The sequence below is a fragment of the Podarcis cretensis genome (assembly GCF_951804945.1).
Source record: "Podarcis cretensis genome assembly, chromosome: 16".
NCBI classification, from domain to species: domain Eukaryota; kingdom Metazoa; phylum Chordata; class Lepidosauria; order Squamata; family Lacertidae; genus Podarcis; species Podarcis cretensis.
The window spans coordinates 7,033,027-7,053,556 of NC_137186.1; the positions used below are offsets into that span (position 1 = coordinate 7,033,027).

General features: G+C 43.0%; 1 long non-coding RNA gene across 3 annotated transcripts; it reads left to right on the plus strand.

Moving 5' to 3' along the window:
• The first annotated feature begins 1,007 nt into the window (after positions 1–1,007).
• On the plus strand, positions 1,008–20,264 carry LOC307205890. 3 transcript variants are annotated; one of them, XR_013834158.1, is made up of 5 exons: positions 1,008–1,628; positions 8,186–8,384; positions 18,056–18,184; positions 18,553–18,701; positions 19,769–20,264. It is a non-coding gene; the product is annotated as an uncharacterized lncRNA (long non-coding RNA). The 3 variants fall into 3 exon arrangements; XR_013834159.1 differs by lacking the exon at positions 1,008–1,628 and adding an exon at positions 12,478–12,532 and having other exon boundaries at positions 8,027–8,384; XR_013834160.1 differs by lacking the exon at positions 1,008–1,628 and having other exon boundaries at positions 8,027–8,384.
• Positions 20,265–20,530: the final 266 nt, after the last annotated feature.

Genomic DNA, 20,530 nt, shown 5'->3' on the forward strand with positions numbered 1-20,530 from the left:
CTCGTTTACCTCCTTCCTTGTATTTGGGTCAGAATCAATTTGGGGCCAGAGTTAATGTTTAATTGTGGGGTATTTTTTAAGCCCGGATGGCTGGGGGTAGAGGAAGAAGGAGACACTGCATCTGCCCCTACCAGGGCCATCTTAAGCATATCCGACACCATGGTGCAAAGATCCCCCCCCCTGTTTCCCAGAGTTGTCGACCTTTTTTAAGGGGGGGGGACCCCAAAGATGTTGACCTTTTTTAAGAAAGGCTGCTCCTGCCCTTGTGCACGACTGGGCATCGGCTCCCCCGGCAGGATCATGGTGTGGGCTTGGGCAACTGGGCGCGATGGGGGTGGCATGGAGGCAGGCAGGGGTCTCGTCCAGGCAGAGACAGGCGAAGTGAGCTGGGCCGTCCACGTCGCTGCAGCAGAGAAGGGCGCTCACTCAGCCACCGTCTCGCCATCCTTGCAAGGGGAGGGAGGAGTGAGTGTGACTGGGAGGGGATCGGGCAGGGGAAGGAAATGTGGTTCGCACTCCCCCCCCCCCATTCCAATCGCGAAAAGTTAAAATGGAGCTTAAATTCGCAGCCTTACAAAAATTGGCTTTTGCAATATCGTTGCTGAAACAGGCATACAGTAAAATGGAACACACACACAAAAAGTTTTATTGCTGATTTGTGATTTTAGCAATTGTAGGTACTGTAACTTTTGCAGGTTTGCAAGATCAGAGGCTTATATGTTAAATGTTAAAATAAAATCACTATTTTATTCCCTGAATCTAACTGACTTTTTTCTTTTTCTCTCCAATTTTAAGGGAGTGGCTTATATTCGGGTCAATATGGTAGATGATAGATAGACAGACAGATAGATAGATGATAGATGATAGATGATAGATGATAGAGATAGATAGACAGATGATAGATAGATAGATAGATAGATAGATAGATAGATAGATAGATGATAGACAGATGATAGATAGATAGGTAGATAGATAGATAGATAGATAGATAGATAGATAGATAGATGATAGACAGATGATAGATTTTATAGAATTATTCAGAAACCGACCTAAAAAAATGGGACCACTTAAGATTCAGGGGCTTAAATATTTCCATTTGTTTACTGAATGTGTTTACAGAGCTTAAAGAGGAGAACCAGGGACAGGGATGTGTCTCCAATAACGAAGTCTCGCCTTTCGGATTTGGTTGATTACTATCATTATTATACTGCTGCCTATTATTTCCTGCTGTTAAATGGGCTACAGAGATGTGGTTTGCAGTGTTGAGAAATAAATCAGGTCAGCTGCCACCAGTCAAATCAGGGAGCTTCCAGTCTGTCCCTATTTCCAGGTGGTTTTCAATCACAAGTGTCGGCAGATTCAGGTTACACCATTATAATGGATAATTAGGCATCTTGCACAACAAACCTGCTTCCCCAACAGACAGCGACTTCTTGCTATCAGGGAAATGATAGGGAAATGCCCCAGAACATGTGGGGAGATGCTTGCTTGATGCAAATGCAGTTTCACCTTCATGCAAACAAATGACGATGAATGCTGATTAAACAGTGAATGTTGTCTGATCTCTCAGTGAATAAATCAGAGTGGACGCTCACCTGTTTCTCTCAAGGTGATGGTGGCAGCGCTAGGTAAGCCTTAAACACATACAGTCCCATAATAGTGTGCTCTGATGGATGAGTGCCAATCATTTTGGAAGCAAGAAAGGGCTATCCAAAAATAAGGGAGTTATTTATGCAAACTTAGGAGTAGGATACCCGTAGATACACAGTATATATGTTTGCAAATTTATTTGACAAGCGCCTGTCAGGGGCAGACTTGCTAATCTTTCATAATATGGTACCCTGGGTGAGCCCAAAATTTGAGGGCACAGAAATTTATATATATATATATATATGTATATGTATATGTATATGTATATGTATATGTATATGTATATGTATATCGTGGCGAGTTCCCGCCTTCCCCCGGTGTAAATAAAGACACATGGCACAATTATTTAGGTTAATGGGCAAAAAATGGCCACAACTTTATTGGTTACAGGTGATGAGTGGTATTGGCTTAGGCATTGGTCCTAACTGACTATATCCGACTCCAGCCCGTCCGCTTGAAGTCTGGGAAGGGTTAACCACCAGTAGGGGGAGTCCTGCTGATGCACATCAACTAGGAACTCCCCCGGGGTCACCGCTTCTGGGCGTGCCTTAGGCCCTCACCTCCATAGGCCTCGGACAGGGCCACGCCCCCTGGAATCCTTTATCGGACTACCCTTCTATATGCAGGGGAGGTGATGGCTCTTCCACCCCTCTTCCATCTACATAACAATACTAATACCAATGCCTAACTACCAATCCGAGGAAGTTGTGGCGATTTGCTACGAGGTAGGTAAAAAACCAAGTGGCTGTTGCCAATTTGCCAAGTGGAAAAAATCCTACCAGGCCCCTTAATGGCGACCAACCGAGGTCCATAGCAAGGTCAAAGGAAAACCTTAAAGGGCGGGAGGGTGGGAAACCAGAGAAGCTGAAGTGGCAAAAGAGGGAGATCCCCGGCTGCGCCAGAGCTAAATAGCCCAGGCCACTCCCCCAGGCCAGCCGATTGGCTGGCCAGGGGATGACGCGACCGGGGATTCCCTCAATCATGCGGAGGTTGAGGGCCAGCCCCCATGCACGTGGAGGGGGCGTGAAGCCCGCAACTCCATCTCCTCTCTAGTTCGGAAGTGGCTTTATTAAATTTTCTGTTTTACAAGTTAAAATGCTCATTTTACATCCTTAAGATATCAGTGACTTCCCTTCTTCTCTTTCCATGCTTCATATCATAAATCACTGCATATTCACAAAAACTATACCATTCAGTATTCCATTATTGCATTCATCAAAACTTGTTTACACTGTTGAATTTATCTTAAAGCTGCCAGCGTTTTCAGCTGTACACAATTTCCCTCCTATATATTCAATAAACGTTTTCCAGTCTTCTTTAAACGTTAAGTTCTTCTTGTTCTCTTATTCTACATATTAAGTCTGCAAGCTGTGCATATTCTGTCAACTTAAGTTCCCATTCTTCTTTAGTTGGGACCTCGCTCATTTTCCATTTTTGGGCTAACAGAACACGGGCTGCAGTAGCGGCATGCATAAATAACCTTTTTTGACCCCTGGTAATTTCAGTCTGAATTATCCCCAACAAAAAGGACTCTGTTTGTTGTTGTTGTTTGGAAAGTACTTTTAAACACCCCCCCCCCCAAGTCATTATGGATCATTTCCCAGAACACAGGAGAGGTGTTGCTGTCATTTGCATATACTGAACTATGGAAGGAGGGAGTGATGGCCAGCAACTTTAATGGTTTTAAAAGAGGATTTGACAAATTCAAATAAGGCTACCCTTGACTACCAGCCACAATGGCTGTGCTCTGCCTCTACAGTCTAAGACATAATGCGTCTGAGCACCAGTTGCTGGAAATCACAGTTGGGGAGAATATGAAAGTTCCAGTTTGTGATTGAATCTCTCCTGAAAAATACTCACAGTCTGCAGTAGGGTTTGGTGAGAAATTCAATTCAGATCACGTCTAAAGATGAGCTATTAAATTTGCATTTTCCACAACAACATGAGAACCAAAATACAATCTTCCTCCAAATGGCCCAATTTTTCAAATTTTGCAGCGGAGTTCTCCAACCAACCCATCTTTTCAGAAATGTTTATGTATGTTTAAGTTAACGTTACCAGACGTTTCCTGGGGACAGTCCCAGGATTTACAAATCAGTCCCCTGACAAAATCCTATCATTCCTACTGAAGTTGAAAAATGTCCCCGGATTCACTGAAAAAAATATGGTAACCTTAGTTTAAGTATGTTTATTATGTGAAATTTGCTGGTGAATTTTCACAAGGATTAACAATTACATCTCAAATAGCTTCAGAACTGAATTGAAGATTGGAAAAATGAGAATTGACAGAATTGGCAGAACCTTCTTATCCCTAGCCTGGAGGCACCCTGGACTCCAAACCGTTCACAGGATTCGGAGAAGGCTCTGGGCTTCAGAGCTGGACAGAGCTGGTCTCTGGAGTTTTTGAAAGAAGTCTCAGAGCCAGGTCTTTGTGTGGTGGTACTTGCTTTGCTGATAATGCAAAAATGTGTTCTCAAGTAATTTGGTAAACACACCTGTAAGAAAAGGGAGTAGGTTGGGATGATTATGGAAATCACCCAGCAAAAGGAGGCCCAACCCATACTCTGACGCTCACCTAAGCAACGTATTGGAAAAATGAAATTACACCTACAAAATCCAGAATGGCAGGTTAAACTGTTAGAATATCTGCAAAGGGCAAAAAATGACAGGGAGGGTAAGAGGGTATTTGACACAAAAAGTAAACCAAGAATGGATTATATTCAAGGAATATCTGAAAAATTACTATGACAGCAAAAACCTCCTGGCAGATCTTGAATGAGTCTTGAAATGCAAAGATAATTTAATGTAAATTTAATGTTTATATTTAATTTCTCTCTTTTTTTTTTCTTTTTCCAAAAGACTTAAGAAGATAATATGATACTGTGTAATATAACAAGTGTAATTTAGTTTTTTTGAGAACAATTGGAAGTCTATTTTAGGTCTTTTTAAAATTTCTTGTATTTTAAATTTTTTGCTATATGAGATGGGATACAAATTGTAATGTAGTATATTGTCGTATTTTCAAAAAATAGCAAGGAGAGACAAGAAGGCCTTCTTAAATGAGCAATGCAAAGAAATAGAGGAAAACAACAGAATGGGAAGAACCAGAGATCTGTTCAAGAAAATTGGAAAATTGGAAAATTCGTACAAAGATTACCATAATAAAGGACAAAAGTGGTAAGGACCTAACAGAAGCAGAAGACATCAAGAAGAGGTGGCAAGAATACACAGAGGAATTATACCAGAAAGATATGGATGGCTCGCACACCCCAGGTAGTGTGGTTGCTGACCTTGAGCCAGACATCCTGGAGAGTGAAGTCAAATGGGCCTTAGAAAGCACTGCAAATAACAAGGCCAGTGGAAGTGATGATATTCCAGCTGAACTATTTAAAAAAAAAAATTAAATGATATTTATTAAAGTTTAACAATAAAAACATACACAAACAAAAAACAAAAAGAAACAAGTATAATTTCCATCCTTATTTTCTTAGACTTAATTTCCCCGACCTCCTCACACCTCCCCCTTCTGTATTCCAATTTCAATATCTAATCAGCAAATCCATTCCCTTACTTCCCATAATTTTTAAATAATTTTATTCTTTTTCCATAATCAACACCCCTGAAAACCACATAGTTTTTAAACCCATGTCAATTCTAACCTTCATTAATTTTATAATATTTATTAAGATAGTCTTTAAATTGCTTCCAATCTTCTTCCACTGTCTCTTTCTCCTGGTCTTGGATTCTGCCAGTCATCTCTGCCAGTCCCATGTAGTCTGTCATCTTCATCTGCCATTCTTCCAGAGTGGGTAGATCTGGTGTCTTCCAATACTTTGCAATAAGTATCCTTGCTGCTGTTGTAGCATACATAAAAAATGTTCTGTCCTTCTTTAGCACCACATGGCTAACCATACCCAGGAGAAAGGCCTCTGGTTTCTTCAAGAAGGTATATTTAAATACCTTTTTCATTTCATTATATATCATTTCCCAAAAAGCCTTAATACTTGGGCATGTCCACCAGAGGTGAAAGAATGTACCTTCATTTTCTTTACATTTCCAACATTTATTATCTGATAAGTGGTAAATTTTTGCAAGCTTGACTGGGGTCATGTACCACCTATAGATCATTTTCATAATATTTTCTCTCAAGGCGTTACACGCCGTAAATGTCACACCGGTGGTCCACAACCTTTCCCAGTCAGCAAACATAATGTTATATCCAACATCTTGTGCCCACTTAATCATAGCTGATTTAACCGTTTCATCCTGTGTATTCCATTTCAGCAGCAAGTTATACATTTTTGACAAGCTCTTAGTTTTGGATTCTAACAGCTCTGTTTCCAATTTTGACTTTTCCACCTGAAAACCAATTTTCCTGTCCAACTTATAAACCTCCATTATGAACTATTTAAAATTTAAAAGATGATGCTGTTAAGGTGCTACACTCAATATGCCAGCAAGTTTGGAAAACTCAGCAGTGGCCAGAGGATTGGAGAAGATCAGTCTACATCCCAATCCCAAAGAAGGGCAGTGCCAAAGAATGCTCCAACTACCGCACAATTTCACTCATTTCACATGCTAGCAAGGTTATGCTTAAAATTCCACAAGGCAGGCTTAAGCAGTATGTGGACCGAGAACTCCCAGAAGAGCAAGCTGGATTTCGAAGGGGCAGAGGAACCAGAGACCAAATTGCAAACATGCGCTGGATTATGGAGAAAGCTAGAGAGTTCCAGAAAGACATCTACTTCTGCTTCATTGACTATGCAAAAGCCTTTGACTGTGTCGACCACAGCAAACTATGGCAAGTTCTTAAAGAAATGGGAGTGCCTGATCACCTCATCTGTCTCCTGAGAAATCTTTATGTGGGACAAGAAGCTACAGTTAGAACTGGATATGGAACAACTGATTGGTTCAAAATTGGGAAAGGAGTACGAAAAGGCTGTATATTGTCTCCCTGCTTATTTAACTTATATGTAGAATTCATCATGCGAAAGGCTGGGCTGGATGAATCCCAAACCGGAATTAAGATTGCCGGAAGAAATATCAACAACCTCAGATATGCAGAAGACACAACCTTGATGGCAGAAAGTGAGGAGGAATTAAAGAACCTTTTATTGAGGGTGAAAGAGGAGAGTGCAAAATATGGTCTGAAGCTCAACATCAAAAAAACGAAGATCATGGCTACTGGGCCCATCACCTCCTGGCAAATAGAAGGGGAAGAAATGGAGGCAGTGAGAGATTTTACTTTCTTGGGCTCCATGATCACTGCAGATGGTGACAACAGTCACAAAATTAAAAGACGCCTGCTCCTTGGGAGAAAGGCGATGGCAAACCTAGAGAGCATTTTAAAAAGCAAAGACATCACCTTGCCAACAAAGGTCCGTATAGTTAAAGCCATGGTTTTCCCAGTAGTGAAGTATGGAAGTGAGAGCTGGACCATCAAGAAGGCTGATCGCCGAAGAATGGATGCTTTTGAATTCTGGTGCTGGAGGAGACTCTTGAGAGTCCCATGGACTGCAAGAAGATCAAACGTATCCATTCTTAAGGAAATCAGCCCTGAGTGCTCACTGGAAGGACAGATCGTGAAGCTGAGGCTCCAATACTTTGGCCACCTCATGAGAAGAGAAGACTCCCTGGAAAAGACCCTGATGTTGGGAAAGATGGAGGGCACAAGGAGAAGGGGACGACAGAGGACGAGATGGTTGGACAGTGTTCTCGAAGCTACAAACATGAGTCTGACCAAACTGCGGGAGGCAGTGGAAGACAGGAGTGCCTGACATGCTCTGGTCCATGGGGTCACGAAGAGTCGGACACGACTAAACGACTAAACAACAACAACATATTGTCGTATAATTTTGTGAAATATGTTTAATAAAGATGGTTGTGGTTTTTTTTTATAAAAAGTGTTCTCAAGTATTTTGGTAAACAGAGCTGTAAGAAAAGGGAGTAGATTGGGATTATTATGGAACTCGCCCAGCAAAAGGGGGCCCACCCCAGACTCTCACCTAAGCCAGAAATGAGAACCAGATGGGTGGTGACTTTTCTTACACTAATTGCCAAGTGATAAGCTCACAAAGGTCAACTCCCTTCCCTATCATCAGGGCTGGTCTCCACCCAACCAACGTTCATTCCTTGCCTCAGCACCTCCGTGACTTACATTAATATGTTCCCTTTTCATACTCCTCCCAAAGAGAACAGATTTCCTCATTTTAGGAGTGCTGATCCGCTGTTCTGCAATGCCTTGGAGAGCAGGCGGGGCAGCAGGGATATGTCAATTTCAGTTTCTGACAAGTTCCTCAGTTTTCCATGCTTAAATTAAGTCATCTACATTTCAACACTAGTTTGCATTTTAAAAAAAAGTCCTCATGAAAAATTAATCAACATTTTATCACAAATTTCTCCTAAACACAGATCTTTGTATACAGTTTTGTCACATATCTGTAACTCTATTTACCGTATCTATATCCAGTGCTTTTTTTCCTGGGGGTACGCAGGGGTATGCATATCCCAAACATTTTTTATGTTTCTTCTCTAGCACAGTGAATCGTCAGTTCTGCTGCTACGCCCAATGGCGGCCTCATTTCCTGAGTCTCAGACAGAAGCTAGTTTTTAATTTGTGAAGCAGTGTGGAATGTGGATGTGTGGTGTTTTACAGAGGAATTGGGAAGATGTTAGTGCACACAACCTTGTGCCAATGTGGAAGTTACTGTGAGCTGTCAACTGTGTAATATGAGGTAAGGCATGTTCTTTGTACTTTTTTCCATATACTGTATTTATTTTCCCCAATTTGAACTATAAAATGGTGGTTTTCTTGAGTCAAAATGAGAGTACCCCTAAACATTTTTTAAAGAAAAAAAGCACTGCTATAGCTATCTACAAAAAAATTGTCCAGTAGCACCTTATAGACCAGGGGTGGCCAGCTCTCACGAGGCTGCGATCTACTTTCAGAATTAAAAACTGGCAGTGATCTACTCCCATTTCTGGGGGGTTCAGCTCAAAGTGGCTGAGCTTTTTTGAGGAAAGGAAAGCCCTTCACAAAAAGATCGCTGTGGATGAAAACAGCAGCACAGAGAAAGCTCTGTCTTCCCTTCCAGAGATCAAACAACAATGGAGGGCAGGGCGAGGGGTTAGTTTTAGTCAGTTTTAGCGACGCTAGGGAAAGGGAGCCAGAGATCAACCATGATCTACAAAAACCTTGCAGTTGACCTGTTGGACATCCCTGTTATAGACCAACTAAGTTTGTTCTGATATCAGCTTTCGTGTGGGTGCATGCACACAGAAGCTTATACCAGAACAAACATAGTTGGTCTATAAGGTGCTACCGGACAATTTATTTATTTGTTTGTTTATTTATTATTTCGACTGTGTCAGACCAACACGGCTACCTACCTGAATCAATATCTATCAATATCATCTATATCTAGCCTTCTGAGTTGGGGGGGATTCAATTGTTGAAGTATCTAGACCAGCTTATTGGTGATGTAATGGGTCACAGCATGCTAATTAGTATAGCAAAGCCTTGTGCCAGAGGGCAAATGGGTGGGCCCTCCTCATGGGTACCCCCCCCTCCCACACACCTGGCTGGTGGAGAGTAAAAGGGAGAGCAAAGTATGTGAGAGAGGGGTAGAAGCAGGAAGAAGCCATAATAAGAGCTGTGCTTGTTTTCTGCTGGAATCCAATGTCTGATTTGTGTTTGAAACCATTGGCACGTGCTTGTCAGACAAAATTCAGCAAAGCTTCTGAATTCCATTTACTGGAAACTGCAGGAGGGGGGCAGTTGCTCTTGTGCTTGAATCCTGCTGGTGGGTTTTCCATGGGTATCTACTACCCGTGTCCACTATTGTTGTCTATGCTCTGGCAACCTCAAGGTTAGATTACTGCAATGCATTTTACATAGGGCTGCCTCTGAAGATGGTTCAGAAACTTCAGCTGGTGTAGAATTCAGCGGCTAGGTTGCTCACCGGAGCAAGACGGTTTGAGCATATTGCACTGATCCTGCCCCAACTGCACTGGCTACCAATTAGTTTCCGGGCCCAATTCCAAGTGCTGGTTTTGACCTATAAAGCCTTAAACGGCTCAGGACCGCAAGACCTCAAGGACCACTTCTTTCCATATGAACTTACCAAGACCTTGAGATCATCTTCTGAGGCCCTTCTTCATGTGTCTCCTCCCTGAGAGGTCCGGAGGGTGGCAACTCGAGAACAGGGCCTTCTCTGCAGTGGCTCCCCATCTGTGGAATGTTCTCCTCAGGGAAGTTCCCCTGGCTCCTTCATTATACACCTTTAGGCGTCAGGCAAAAACGTTCCTTTTTAACCAGGCCTTTGGTTGACCTAGTTGACATCCTATACACTTTTAAAATGTGGCTCTTTGGGTGGGGGGGGGGTATTGTTTTTATTTTGATTTTATATATTGTGATCTTTTCTGTTAACCATAGAATCATAGAATCATAGAATAGAATCATAGAATCATAGAGTTGGAAGAGACCACAAGGGCCATCGAGTCCAACCCCCTGCCAAGCAGGAAACACCATCAGAGCACTCCTGACATATGGTTGTCAAGCCTCTGCTTAAAGACCTCCAAAGAAGGAGACTCCACCACACTCCTTGGCAGCAAATTCCACTGTCAAACAGCTCTTACTGTCAGGAAGTTCTTCCTAATGTTTAGGTGGAATCTTCTTTCTTGTAGTTTGGAGCCATTGCTCCGTGTCCGCTTCTCTGGAGCAGCAGAAAACAACCTTTCTCCCTCCTCTATGTGACATCCTTTTATATATTTGAACATGGCTATCATATCACCCCTTAACCTCCTCTTCTCCAGGCTAAACATGCCCAGCTCCCTTAGCCGTTCCTCATAAGGCATCGTTTCCAGGCCTTTGACCATTTTGGTTGCCCTCCTCTGGACACGTTCCAGTTTGTCAGTGTCCTCCTTGAACTGTGGTGCCCAGAACTGGACACAGTACTCCAGGTGAGGTCTGACCAGAGCAGAATATAGTGGCACTATTACTTCCCTTGATCTAGATCTCACCCTGAGACCTCCAGGTATAGGGCGGTATATAAATTCAATAAATAATTAAATAAAATAAATATCTGATTAGCCACTGTGAAAACAGGATGCTTGACTGAAGGGGCCATTGAGCTGATCCAGCAGAATCTTCTTATGTTCTTATGTAGAAGAAGAAGAAGAGTTTGAATTTAATATCCCGCTTTATCACTACCTGAAGGAGTCTCAAAGCGGCTAACATTCTCCTTTCCCTTCCTCCCCCACAACAAACACTCTGTGAGGTGAGTGGGGCTGAGAGACTTCAAAGAAGTGTGACTAGCCCAAGGTCACCCAGCAGCTGCATGTGGAGGAGTGGAGACGTGAACCAGGTTCACCAGATTACAAGTCTACCACTCTTAACCACTACACCACATTGGCAGAAATTTGCTTATGGTCACAAGCAAGCAGAATTTAAATTAGTTTTATACATCAATGATTTTTTTTTTTACTGTTTATTAGTACACCTGCAGCACCAATACTCAAATTAATAAAAATAACTAATACTTTAGGTAGAATTTCAAGCCATACAATTAATTGGACAAAATCTGGAATAATGGCACTGGGCAATTGTTTATCACCTAACTATAACAAGCAAGGTTTTTTTGTACCTACAGGTCATATTTATATATTTTGGTTCTGAGATACATTTCTCAAACGATTAAAATGAATTTGAATAGGCTGGTACTGGGGATTTCTTGTGGCTTGGAAAGATGGGCGCTACTTAAATACGTCCAGTCCAGAAGAGAATGGCTCCTGTCTTTCCCCAAAAAATTAACCACAAGAGGGCAGTGTTTGTTCTCACTTGGAACTTCTTGTTCAGGGTTGGGGAACCTGCGGCACTCCAAATGTTGGTGGACTCACAAAGTTGGTCACTTTGGCTGGGGATGATGAGTAATGTAATTCAACGACATCAGAAGGACCATCCTTGTTTCCAGCATCCTTTGCCCACTTAATCATTGCTGTTTTGACCATCTCACCCTTTGTTTCCTATGGTAGCAACAATTTATACATTATAGAAATTCATTTCGCATCACTTTCACATAAGCCAGCTTCAAATTTGCGCAGTGAATCTGTTCTTTAAATCCTTTTTATAGATTGCATTTGATCGATGATTTTAAAACTGGTTGCCTACTAGGCTTTGTATTTTGTCATATATTTTAAAGCTTATGTCAGGGAACTGACATCGGAGCCAGCAGTGGAGGCAAGGCTCCCAAGCGATGCCGGAGAAGGGCCAAGCAGGGAAGGAAATCAGCGTAACACCAGGGATAAAGGGGGGCGGTTGGGGGAATCGGAGAGGGGTCTCCAGGACTCTTCACTGGAGACCAGCGGGGAGAGCACGGGTCCTCTGCTGCCCACACCCACCCTGCGCAGAAGACTTCCGCGCAGGGAAAGTAGGCGTAGACTTGGCGTCAAAGAGCTTCTGTGCTGGAAGAAGTTTAAGAAACGCCCACTGAAGGATTCTGCTAGCGACTGAACAGCCACAAAGTGAAGGGCTGTCCAGTCAGGAAAGGTTTAACCAGGCTACTTAGCCAGGAGTGGTGGCAACTTACGCATGAGCAGCCCCCATACATCCATTACAGCTTACATTCATTTTCATGGCAACTCCATATGTCTCTGTATAAAGCCCATTTAGATAGCATATTTGTTCCTTTATGTGCACAAGCCTCTATCGGTCATAGCAGGGTTTTGTATTTCAGGAGGTTTTGATTCCTCCTCCACATACACACCCAACAAACTCCTTATCTAATGATTAAGAAAATGTTTATGAACTTTGTCTTTGTCATATGACAGATATGAGTGCCACCAGCGCTGGATTTAGGTTTGATGAGACCCTAAGCTCCTGAAGGTAATGGGGCCCTTTATATGTCCAGCTGCCCTTTGCCAACAATAAATTGTCACTGTTTTTTGTGTTGAATATATGCTATATGGTAATTTATGGACCTAACAGGTATCTAAAGCCATTTATTTGCACACAACAAATAGGAGCCTACACAACACAAAACACTGTTGCTGTATGTAGGTTTTATTTTATTTGTTTTTCATCTTATATTTTGGAAATGTACAACCAGTTTTTCCCCTCTTTATCTTTTTTTTTTTTTTGGAGGGGGGGACAAAAGAGTGGGTTTCTAAGCTATAGCTTGTTTAGCTTATATGTAAATCCGGCACTGAGTCCCACCCATATCTTCTGTCAAATCCTTCCAAATTGTATATGGTTCTTGTCCTTATTAGCCATGGTAGGAACAGAATCTCCATTCGTGGAGAGAGCATATTTTTGATGTTGGGGGTAGGCAAAGAGGACGTCTGTTGACATTGTGCTCTGCTTATGGGCTTTCTTAAGGAATCTGGTAGGCTGATGCTGGTCACTAGATCCCCTTTGGCTTGATCCAGTAGGGCTCTCCTGATCCAATGTGTTGAGCCCTAAGTTGTACAAAGTTCTGACTCTGCATACACACACCTGAATAAATCCTATATGCAAACACCCCTACATTCATTATACTCCACCCTCTTGGCAACGAAACCTGATTGCGAGGGCTGAAAACTCAGGGTGTAACAAAAAGAACAGCAGCTAGCAGTGTTGCAATGGGGGACGCACAATTAAATAATCGTTGGTATCCACCCAGTACAGAAAGGGCTGATATATAATATTTTTTACTTGGATTACTTTATTCCCCTCACCCTCTTTTGTACTGTGTCTATTAGACTGTAAACTATTATTTTAAATTAGAAAATGTATTTTTAAAAACAACAATGTTGTAGCAAATAAAAAAAGGTAAAGGTAAAGGACCCCTGGCAGTTACGTCCAGTTTCAGATGACTCTGGGGTTGCAGCGCTCATCTTGCTTTACAGGCCGAGGGAGACAGTGTTTGTCCGCAGACAGTTTTTCTGGGTCATGTGGCCAACATGACTAAGCCGCTTCTGGCGAAACCAGAGCAGCGCATGGAAACGCCATTTACCTTCCCGACGCAGCAATACCTATTTATCTACTTGCACTTTGATGTGCTTTCAAACTGCTAGGTTGGCAGGACATGGGACCGAGCAACAGGAGCTTACCCTGTCGCAGGGATTCAAACCGCCGACCTTTTGATCGGCAAGCCCAAGAGGCTCAGTGGCTGAGACCACAGCGCCACCCTCATCCCTGTTGTAGCAAATAAAAACTCTTAAAAATAAATCAACAAAACGTTTAACCAATGCGTGCAATCCCTGCTTTGCAGCTGGTTCCATTACATTCCTGACCATTGGCCATGCTGGATGCTGAGTCCAACATCCTCTGTTGGGCAACAAGCTCTTCACCCCTGAGCTAAGGATCCCAAGACTCAGGCTCCAGCACAGAGATCAGCACTTCTGAAATATTCCTCTGCAGCAGGAATAGGAAATCTCCGTTCCTCCAAGACGTTTCTGGGCCTGAACTCACATCATCCTTGACCATTGGCCAACACTGGCTAGGGGGATCTGGAGTCCAAGAACATTCTCAGACTACAACTCCCAACATCCCTGGACCAGGTGTGGCCTTTGGGCTCAGGGTTTGTTAAAAGCATGTTTTCCAGCTGCACAAATCCCCACCAGACACCCCACACTTAAAATAAAACCCTGAAGCCATGTGCTTTACACCCTGTGTAAGCAATCTGAGGTTCCATGGGAAGAGGTGTCGGCTGCTAAGCCACTCTGAAAATTGTAGCTCTATGAAGGAAACAGGGATTTCCTAATAGCTCTCAGTACCCTTAACAAATGACAGTTCCCAGGATTCTTTGGGGGAAGTCATTACTGTTTTAAGTGGTGCAAGTTTTCAGCCATGAGATCTTTGAGATCTCTTAAAGTCAGCTTTGAGCCTCCTCTGTGCCCTAAACCGTTAAGACCTGTAAATGATCATAACTGCTCCTTTTAGACAAAGGGAGCAACGCAGAAGTATTTAATAAATCAACCAACAAATGGAAGCTGTAAGGCAACATAGCATTTTAATCCACATGGGAACTGATCCAAGAAGAAGGAGGTCCTGGAGCCATTTTTGGACCATATGAAGGAGACTGTAAACAAAACTAGCATCCATTTTGGGCAAAGCAACTGGTGGCAGGCAAGGGTTTGAGAAGAACTTTGAGCAAAGCTTTGAGAGGCATATTTTTATATCTAAAAAAAGCTATGCTTTAGAAACAGCTATTAGCCGAACAATGCTATGCATTTTTACTCATAAATAAGTTCCACTCTGTTCCATGGGGACTTCCTCCCGGGTAAATGTGAATAGAATGACAGCTTCATTTTTGTAGAAAGCAACGCTGTTCCTTTCCTTTCTGACCAAAAAACCGCCCCCATCCATAGTTTTAGTGTGTTTGGGTGTATGAATGAATGCATAGGATTTGTTGCTCAAAGCTTCTGTAGCTACGATTATAAAACTAGAAGAATACTTTCCCCTTTCTACCTACATTTCTACCCCTTTCTACCATATAGCTAAAGACAATAGGAATTTGATTAGAAACCTCAAAAGCTTTCCAGATGTTCAAGCTGAATACACGTGGTTTGGGTAGAGGCCAGACTCACCCCTCCAACATACACCCATTGATTTTACAGTCTGAGTAGAACCCCTATTTGAAGAGCTTGAAATATACTGGTCCCTCTCTAGGTCAACGAGAACCTGCTTTCCCAGAGTTCCAGATCATGTGGATCAGGGTTCTAGATTATAAGGCCAGGGTTCAAGACTGCATGGATCATGATTCTGGGTTGCATGGAAGAGCCTGCATATGCACGGTTCTTCCCACACCGATAAATGTTTAGGTATATGTCAGGAGTGGAGTGTGCTACCACAAGCCAACTTTCCCCACCAAATGCACACAACTTACATAATTTGAGGGTATGGAAAGAGCTCTGAATGTCTATTAGAACTGATAGACTACAGGGCCTGATGTCGTGTTCTAATGCACTCTTACTACAAAATGATTCCCCACCCACCCCGGGCCATTCTACTTGCAAACAAGGGCTTAGATCAAGATGTTGAGTTTCCTTCCAGATAGTGGCTGCACGGATCCCTACTTAGCATAGCATGATTTATAGGTTTTGGAAGCTGTGTACTGGTACATATTACGAGGTGGGAAGCATCTGGAGGAGGAGGGGAAGCCGCGTTGCGCTCCGAATTTTGGACCACACAACATGGGGTGCTTGGGCATTCCTGACTGCACGAGCATAGGAAACGGACCCGGAAAAGGACCTGGAAAAGGACCCGACATGTTGCATCTCTCAGGGTGGTGCTGCAGAGAATCTTTAGTGTTGCAGGTCTCATGACAGGGTTTGGTGCTTGGGGACATGCGCGGGGACGAACTTTTCTCAGCACATGCAGCGTCGCAAACCTCAGCACACTTGGCCTCGGCAGGCACCGGGGATTTCGGGGTGCACGGTTCGGGACACTGAATCTTGCACTTCAGATCACAGGGTTCCGGGCACCTTGCTGCAAAGGGTGGGTGGTTCTTGATGCATGCTGAATGTTTCATCGCAAAGCACTGAGGTCCTGGGTTGACACACGGCCCTGGATTTGGGAAGCTGTGCTGGATCCTGCAATGGTGGCTGTAGAAGGCCATAATTCTGCAATGCTGGGGATACTGAAAGGAAATATTTTGGGATAAAGGGTCAAAGCTGTGAACCAACACTGTCCAAGCATTAGGAAATTGACTGTTCCACACCTTCAAGAAACCTCTGCAAGGGAAATGGTTTGGGGCTCCATAATAGTAATAATAATAATAATAATAATAATAATAATAATAATAATTTATTTATACCCCGCCTATCTGGCTGAGTTTCCCCAGCCACTTTGGGCGGCTCCCAATAGAGTGTTAAAAACAACAGAGCATTAAATATTAAAACTTCCATCAACAGGGCTGCCTTCAGGTGTCTTTTAAAGATAGGATAGCTGCTTATTTCCTTCACATCTGAAGAGAGGGCGTTCCACACGGCAGGCACCACTACCGAGAAGGCCCTCTGTCTGGTTCCCTGTAACCTCACTTCTTGCAATGAGGGAACCACCAGAAGGCCCTGGGCAGTGGATCTCAGTGTCCGGGCTGAACGATGGGAGTGGAGACGCTCCTTCAGGTATACAGGACCGAGGCCATCCATGCATAACCCTGATCCCACTGAACACACAGAAGAAACCTGCATTGGTCCCAAGGCATCTGGAAGTGATGCCTCCAATGATCCTGTCTTGAGCCCCACCTTGATCCTGGCTTCTCTTCCAATCATCTCTGGACCTCAGGAGCAAAGGCTGCTCCCAAGGATCTGTGTGAAAGATATCAAATGTCACTGCTTTTCATTGCACTAATTTGTCACTGGTGATGTCACAACAGCAGTGGTCACTGTACCAATGCCCAAACTCATCTCAGGTCTATCTGCATGCCCAGTACCCAACACAGCTGAAAGAAAGTAAAGGGACCATGGGTGCCATGCTCAAAGCAGCAGATCAAGGATGAATAGAGACAGGCTTTTCAGATAACGAAAAAGGATTTTCTCAATGACATTAATGCAGGGGACTCACTTTCACAATATCATCATCATCATTCACATTAGGCAATTTAAGAACACAAAGTAACCCAAGGAGAGTTCTGCTGGATCAGATCCCAGGTTCATCCAGTTCAGCATCCTCTTCCCCACAATACCCAACTAGATGTCCATAGGAAACCCACAACGAATTAAGGCAACAACCTTCCTCTCTCCTATGTCCCTGACACCTGATGTTTACAAGAAGGCTGGCTCTGAATTTGTGGGCTCCCTTTAGCTGCCGTGGCTAAGAACTGCTGACGGACCCATCAAAAGACACAAGACACTGATGGTTCAGAATAATAACTAGTCAATTACCCTTTCTTAAAACAATGGCCAACGAGTGCAAAGCCCACAAGCAGATCATGACAGCAACATCCCTCCACTGATTATCTCCACATCACCAAGTACAGTGGTACCTCAGGTTAAGAACTTAATTCGTTCTGGAGGTCTTTTCTTAACCTGAAACTGTTCTTAACCTGAAGCACCACTTTAGCTAATGGGGCCTCCTGCTGCCACTGTGCCATCACTGCACAATTTCTGTTCTCATCCTGAAGCAAAGTTCCTAACCCGAGGTAATATTTCTGAGTTAGCGGACTCCGTAACCTAAAGCGTTTGTAACCCGAGGTACCACTGTACCCAGAAGTAGATGGAGGTTCAGAAAATAGCAACTCAAATGACTAATGTGATGGAATAGAACAGCTCTATGAGGAACGGTTGTAGTATTTGGGACTCTAATCTAAAAAGGCAAGAAATAGGTGACTTTATAGAAGTTTAGACATGGTATGGAGAAAGTGGATAAAGAAAACTCTCTCTCTCTCTCTCTCTCTCTCTCTCTCTCTCTCTCTCATAACATTAGAATTCAGGAATGCTGGAAGATTTGAGGCAGATAAAAGAAAGGACCTCTTCATGCAGTGCATAGTTAAGCTATAGAACTCACTCCCCAAAGAGGATGACTTTAAAGGAAGACTGGACAGTTTCATGGAGGGTAAGGCTATCAATGGTTACTAGCTATGATGACTATGCTCTGCCTCTCAGCATGCTCCATGCATTGTAACCATGCATGGTTGGAGGCAGTAATGCTTATAAATATCAGTCGCTGGAAGCCAGAGGAAGCAAGAATGCTCTTGTGCTTAGGTCCTGCTTGCAGGTTCTCATTGGGGTATCTGGCTGGCCACTGTGAGAAGAAGATGCTGGACTAGATGGATCATTGGTCTGCTCCAGCAGCGCTGTCTCTCTCTCTCTGTGTGTGTGCCCCATACTACAAAACATCCCCACACAATTTACCCTTTCCTTGTAGGTTAGGGGCTCCAAACCCTCAATTAATTTTGTTTCCAACCTCTGCAGCTCTTCCAGGTCTCCCACCACCAGAATGCACTTACCTTGTTCTCTTGGTAGAACACGATGAGCGTATCTTCTGAGATCAATGTGAAAGCTGGAGCAGTTATATATATGCTTTCTCAGTTAAAGCCAAGGCCAGCCTGAGCCACCTTTGGGGACTTGAGGTACTAATTACAGATTCTCTAAAAATACGCTTATTGGCATCTTTTCTTTTTCTGGCCTATGATTTGGGGCTTGCGTTGCATTCAAGCACACAGCCCCCTATAAAAATGTGACGCCCGTTTAGCAAAGCACAGTAGTTCCTTTGATTTTTCTTTTAGGGAAGGTGTTTTATAGAATACAGTCACTATTTTATGGGCTTCACAAGGAGGCTTGTACAGATCCTGCAACCTTTTCTTCTCTTTCGCATAGGCATATCTTTCAGTTCCATCTGCGATTAGCACAGTTCTGTACTGGTTTTGCAATCTTTTAAGAGTAAACATAAAAAAGAGCACCATCACGAAAAAGCATTTAGTGTGCATTTTCCAACTCCTCACCCAGGGCGGGTTACAACAACTAAGACACAGCACAGTGTTAAAAACATTTTAAAACAACTCACAGTCATAGAACTATACATACTTTTGTATGTGATTTTACGCAAGTTATTTCCCTTGATATGATGCCTTTTTGTATGTTATTTTTACGACGATATGCATTTTCACATGCAATTTCCCATACATGTCGTTGTCGTCATCCCTGTCCTGTATTCAGATTAGATCAGGGGTCGGCAACCTAAGGCCCATGGGCCACAAGCGGCCCATCGACCCCTGCTGCCTGCTCAGGGACCCCCGCTGCCCGCTCGGTTGGCTCCCGTGCGCTGCACTAAACTGGCACAGAGCAGAGTGGGGACCGCCTTCCACGATGCTGGCCAGCTTCCCATTGGCTGCAGGAAGCTCCTGCAGCCAATGGGAAGCTGTGCACGCCTCCTCTGTGCTGGAAGGAGCGCCGAAAATAGTGTTTGTGCATGTGTGCGTGCGTACTCTGGCCCACCGCAGCACCTGTGGAACCGTGAACCGGCCCAAGCCACGAAAACTTTGCCGACCCCTGGATTAGACCCTTCCTAAGAATGTGTCCCCTTCAGTGGATAAATGGGCATCTCCTTGCAATCGAAGTCATGTGTGACAGGGACCATTTGGTGACCTGCTTTCTGTGAGGATATACAACCAAACTAATGATTTTAAAACACTTTTAGGAGCCGCTCATAAACCCCTGGCAGTAATTGGAATGTGGATGTGATGTGTGCTTTGGAAACATTTACAAGTGCTTCGGATGCCTTTTAAAGCTATGCAACACCAAGATCTCCAGCAAAGGGAGTTTGCTCATTGGCACACATAAATTTAGAGTTGACTGGACCTTTCCATTTGGCTTTTTCCCTGTTTATAATTTGTCCAGGTGGTCTTGTAGTAAGGTTAAGGCTTACTGGGAAATGATATACAATGAAATGAAAAGGATGTCTAAAATGATGTTTGTAAAAATAAAATGAAATAAATAACACCAGAAGCCTTTCTCTTGGGAATTATAGAGATAGAGCTACCTAAATTGTATAGAAACTTATTCATGTATGCAACCACACCGGCAAGAATGCTACTTGCCCAAAAATATAAAGAAGAAGAACGGATACAAAAACTTATGGAATATGCAGAAATGGCGAAACTTGCCGGTACAACAAGAAATCAAGATAACAAATTGTTTATTGAACATTTACAGATAAATTGTAAACAGATAAAAACACTGGCAGGATTATTGTAATAACCTGCAGTTACATAAGAGTATATATTTAAAGAAGATAAATAAATGTGTAAGGTAAGATAATTTGGATATGCAGTAGATATTAAAAAATAAATTTAAGAGGGGAAAGGAAGTCCAGTTTTAAAATGTCAAAATGATTGTAAAATGTATATGAAATGTATATATCTGAAAAGTATAAATAAAATTTAAATAATAACAATAATAA